Source organism: Struthio camelus, chromosome 3, assembly GCF_040807025.1.
Source record: "Struthio camelus isolate bStrCam1 chromosome 3, bStrCam1.hap1, whole genome shotgun sequence".
NCBI lineage: Eukaryota > Metazoa > Chordata > Aves > Struthioniformes > Struthionidae > Struthio > Struthio camelus.
Genome location: NC_090944.1, coordinates 72,162,752 through 72,168,387, shown reverse-complemented (window position 1 = coordinate 72,168,387; position 5,636 = coordinate 72,162,752). Strand labels below are relative to the sequence as shown.

At 40.6% G+C, this 5,636-nt stretch overlaps 1 long non-coding RNA gene across 1 annotated transcript; it reads left to right on the top strand.

The window, feature by feature from the left end:
* The first annotated feature begins 250 nt into the window (after positions 1-250).
* LOC138066748 (uncharacterized) lies at positions 251-4,787 on the top strand. Its single transcript, XR_011140214.1, has 3 exons — positions 251-301; positions 1,737-1,839; positions 4,004-4,787. It is a non-coding gene; the product is annotated as an uncharacterized lncRNA (long non-coding RNA).
* Positions 4,788-5,636: the final 849 nt, after the last annotated feature.

The following is a 5,636-nucleotide window of genomic DNA, read 5'->3' as shown; positions in this document are numbered from 1 at the left end:
GTGACACTGAACTCAATGCTAAATTTTACGTTTTTGCGTTTGGAATTTGCAGACAGGAGAACAGACAGCTATTTGTAGTTGTATTCCAGTCATTTTTAACAACAATGTGCAGAAAAGTTCAGCCATTCATCTTCATCAGTAAGAGGAAACGCCTCATAAACTCAAAATGCTACACTAAGGACTCTTTCAGTTTTACTTCTCCTTTTTATTTCTTTAAAGAGCACTTTGTTTCCACTGCTGTCTTGTTCCCATTCAACTCTGAGAAATACAACCTGCATGCTTTACCAGTCTGCCCCCCCAGGTATGCTTACAGCCAAATATTGCTTCCTGTGCTTTTTTTAAAAACCAACATCCTCTCGCTTGTCTCCCTGCACTTCTTGGAAGATATTACTGAAGTAGCCAGGACACTTTGCAGATACTTGAGAACCAGCACAGAAGCTGTGTGTTTTACCAGAGGATAAATTACAGATAGCTGATGTATGCTTGATGCTGACGCACCCTGGGAGAAGGGGGCTCCTCGCTGGCCCAGCGCTGAAGGCTCGTGGGGCTCGGGAATACCAGGCATTGCCACAGCCCGCTTCTGCCCGGCGGCAAGGAGAGCAGCAGGACAGGACAAGGGCATTCTTCCACAGGTCACTGATGCTGCAGTCAATGGCCCTTTCTGCCGGGAAAGCATGAGACAGCTGACAGCTTCCAGGCTGTGGATAGGCAGTCTGGGTCACCAAAGTGCCTCTCAGGACCAGCTAATGGGCTCTCTCCCCCTTTAAAAATAACTTGGCTTGCTGCTGTTTTCTTTTCATGACCACGCAAGCTTCTAGTTCTCTGAAACAAGGACTTCACGTCCTTTTGTCTAGCTCAATGAAAGAGCAGCAGCCAGTCCACTGTTCACCCACTCACCAACCCTGTCCCCAAGCACCAGCTTTGTTTTTATGATGCTTGAGGTATTTTGAGTTTGCATATAGCAATCATCACCTGTATTTCTCATACCAAGATCCCATTTTCCAGCCCAAGAGCTGAGTTGCCCACGTGCAGCACTTTAATTATCAGCCTTAGAAGTGCTTTAAAATTAAAACACTAAATATAGAAACAATAAGCATTAAAATTAATCTGTGGGTGACCCCTCCAAGAGTGGAAGCAAAGGTGAGTGAAGTCCTTCCTACCCTGCCCTAGTCACACCAGGTGAAGGTGCCAGGTTCAGCTCCTGGGCTACCTGGCTGCAATGTCCAGAGAGAGAGGTATTCCTAGAGGCACAGGGCACACCCTAAGGGTACTCAAAAGCCAGTGCTTAGCCAACATGGGCCAGCAGAGCTTATTTTTGCCATGCTTTTATTTGAAGAATGGTAATTCTTTTCCCTCAAGTGAGGCCTTGCAGTTAAATTTTCATAAGGACTTCAGTCTCTGCAGGCCCATCTACAACAACATCTAAGTATTTGACTCTAAAGATATGTAGCTGCTAAAGCTACAGGAGTATCTAATTGGATTTCAAAAAGCAGCAATACAAACTTGATCCTATAGTGCTGTTGATACAGTCATGAACTCCTAAGACTCTGTGTTCTTGAGGAAACGATCCAAAACCTTGTCTTAATACAACTGTAATGACTAAAATACATTTTGCTATGTACGTTGCAGAAAGAGTTGTCTGGATGGGTTCTTCTGATCCAGAACACCTCAATCATTTAGTTTGATTGCATGGCTGATATAAGGGCTAAGCTGTTATTTTCTAATTTGCCTCCCAGGTCTTCGTATCTACAACTCCAAATCACAGAAGGAACATGAACAAGAATGATAAGCACCTGCCACTGTGGGAAACTCCCAGGATCACATAACAGCCACATTAAGGTATATGTCAGATCTCACAGAGCATATATCAATTACCACTGTAAATGCAACAGTTACCCAGGGTCTTGCAGCTTTAGAGAAGTAAGCCTGGTATAGGTGGTAGCAGGGAATAAATTTGTAAATGATGCCTGTTATACATAAAACTTGATAAGGATATAGATGTGGATATGGATGATATGTGCAGAACTTTTCTTCCTCCCAAACTAAGCAGAAGTCATTTACGTAGTTATTGAAAAACTACTAAGCACTGACTCTCTTTCCAATCTGCCTCTGAAGAGAAGAGAGTAATCGTGAAGATGCAATTAAAAGAAAAACTTAAAAATGTGAAATGGTTCAGGGAAACACTTAGGTAGAATTTAATAGACTAAGTGGTGCCTGCTTTACTGAGATTTAGCAGTACATTTTCAAAAACTTTCTACACCGGTGTCTACAAAATGCATAGCCTTAAAGCAAATTTAGTCACATATATTCAGAATTTGCAAAAGCAGTTGAATATCAGGCATTAATTTGCATGTACAATTCAAGCAGAAGTTCAAAAGGCAGGTATATATTTGGCAAATAAATAGCACTTATTTAGTAAATTTAACCTTTATTATTGGAGAAAATACTATAGGGAATTTGGATGAGCTCACAAAATTTAACAGCAGTTAATGCACTGAAGTATTGCTTTCGTATCCCACTCACTCAGATGCCAAGATTCTTTAAGCACAAGTATGGTACTAAGGACAATGCGTATGGGAGACACATTTTGCTGATTTTCCCAGACAGACCTTTCTCCGTAGGAGAGAGTTCTTTGTTCCTGGGCTGTTAAATGATGTGGAAGATATTTCCTTTTCTTAGGTTTCTCTGTCATCAACTATGCCCAAAAAGAAAGACATTTATGTTTCATGAAGCTTGGTCTAAAGCTAAAAATTGTGTTGTGATTAGTTTGTTGGGATTAGTTTCAGCAGCTGAGAGCATTAAGTCTGCCCATCACTGGTTAACGGAGGATGCATCTACACTGACCCCTTCGCTGACATCCCTGTGATATGAGGGAGCTCTGTCCAGACTGGCCACCAGATGGTCAATACTTGCAGGAATGAGCTCCAGCTCCCATCTAACCCATAATCTGAGCTGGTTTCCTGTGGGGACTGATGCATATTGGCAAGGACACAACAGGGCATTCGCTCCCAGACCTGGAGCTAGGAAGCTGAGACACCAGCAGAAGTTCTTCCACAGAAACTTTTACACCAGTACGGCCTACAATGGAGTACTGAGATGAGCTTTGGGCTCCCCCATCTAAGAAAGATATTGATGTACTGGAGTGAGACCAGTGGTGGGCCACCAGGATAGTTAGGGGCTGGACTACCTAATGTACAAGGAGAGGGAGGGAGCTGGGTTTGTTCAGCCTGGAAATGGCTTTGAGGGATTTATTGCTATCTTCAGCTGGGTGTAGAGAAGGTGAAGCCACACTTTTCTTGGGAGGTGCACAGCGATAAGACAGGAAACAAATGGCACATTTTATAATGTGAAGAATTCTTATTAGATATTAGGGGAAAAAATTGCCACGAGGATGGTCAAACACTGAAACAGACCAGTGTCAGACCAGTATCTGGTGTGGGACCTCCAGCCTTGGAGATATTCAAAACTTGACTGGACAACGCCCCAAGCAACACCCCTCTTTTGAGCTAGGGGTCTGGATCAAATGATCTCTAGAGGTCCCTTCCAAGCTAAACTGTTCAGTGATTCTGTTAGAATGGGTCTACGCTATGCCAGCAGTGCTGTGCCTCCTCTATTAATTGTCAGCAATTTTAAGTGTTACACGAGAGTGTGGAATTAGCTGGATACCTAATAGGCCCAGGAAATTAGATTTTCTCCTTCAAATTAAACTGTCATGGCAGAAAGGAACATGAGCAAGGATTGATAGTGCTGTGCAGTATGTTACATAAAATCAACTATTTTTGTTGTTTTTAAATGTCTGGAAAGAACTTTATTTTCCCAAGTGCAAGAAAGTATTTTAAAGCAATGTAAAAGTCAAGTAAGCACTCCTTTTTCTTAGCTTTTATATCTCACTGCTCTGCCTTCTTCTTTACATTATTTTTGTGTTTCTCATATGGATTTAAGAATTTTTACCACTACTCCATTACTTTAAGCCATTTTATCTTCTCTGCCTTTTCCTCCACAGCCTTTGTCCCCAGCCCTCCCTTCTCCACACTTTTGCAACTGTTACTAGCTGTCTTCAGCTGCACCTGATCTACAGATAACAGAAGAGCCGGAGACTGATCTGACTTTCTTCATGTCCAAGGAATTAAATGCATTTTCTGTAAGAGAGGCTGGAAATAATAGCAGTCACTGTTCGAGACAAGATCACCAGGGCCCGTCAAAATTAGAGCCACACTGCATGAGGGAGCTGGAATTTGGAATCAAACTTGGACTCAAACTTTGAATCGAATTGGAATTTGAGAACCAGGAGACTACTTTTTGGCAAACTGTCTGTATGCAAGAGGCAGAAGCAGTCATGACACTCAAGCGTTCAGGATCAAGTGAAAAGACAGTCTTAGAAACTGTTTGCAAGGAAACTGCCTGCTGCCATTTGTTTTCTGTATTCTCAGGATTTTGCATGTGATCATTGTTAATTTGCTGGATTGTGTCATCTGTTTCTTCTCCTAATGAAAGTAATCTGGCAAGTCCTGGATGTTAGCTAACACCTCACAGCAGCATGGTGACAACACAAGTAACCGACACTGAAAGTGTATTTGACCTCTGAAAGAAACATCTCCTGCAGCCAAAGAAGAAAGTAGCAAAACATCAGAGAAAACTCAGCAGGTATAAATGGGGTAAATGTAAGCCTTGGCCTGAAAATATATCCTGGGAGTCTTTTCCATATACTTTTGAACATCATCAGTTTTACGGTTTTTAGACAAGGACTATATTAAGCTGAATGTAAAATTGAAAATGCATAGTCATACACTGGGTTAAAAACTTTTTTTTTTTTAATGAAGCCAGTAAATATAGTGTCATGTTTAGACTTGAAAGGCACTCCAACTTCTTAAGGTGTGGAAAAAATCAAACAATAGAACTAAGAAATGAAAATTTGTCAGTGAGTAATGGTTGGGTTACCTCTACTGTAATAATGGAATCACTTATTAATGACCTGAATTACTGACCTAAGTTTAATTCTAACTATAACAAGTGTCATTAATAACATGGTTTGCTTAAAATCAGTTTAATGAAAGCTTATCTATATGTGAATTTTGCCTACACTTGTAGGCATATACAGAAGAAATCTGTACTGCTTCATTTTTGGAACTATTTGTGTTCATGAAAACCCAAGAAAAATGTTGCACTTCTTCAGGGGCTTACTTGGGTGAATTAATCCACAGATTTACTTGTAAAAAAAGCTCAAATAATCAAATAATTCATACTGGGGGGAGAAAAAGGGTGTATTTCGTGCACAGTAGTTTTGAACAAAAAATTCAAAATAGCTGTAATTATTGAAGTCCTCACTTCAGAGTACTGGAGAACTGAAGAATAAACCCAATGTTGCAAAATGTGAGCTGTTGGTGACAAAAGGCCATTCTCATATAGTATATTCAATTTATATGGCATCTTATGTTAAAAGAAATATTATAATGATAATACTGATCAGCAAAATGCAAAATCTCCATACAATTTTTTTAGGAAATGTTAGCACTTGGGTGAGCAACATGTTTTCCAACTCAGCTTCGTGAGCCGAGGTGATAACAGTGGTTAGTGAAGAAGTAGTGATGTGAGCACAAGCTCACTATAAAAAAAAAAAAACACAACTGACTATAAAA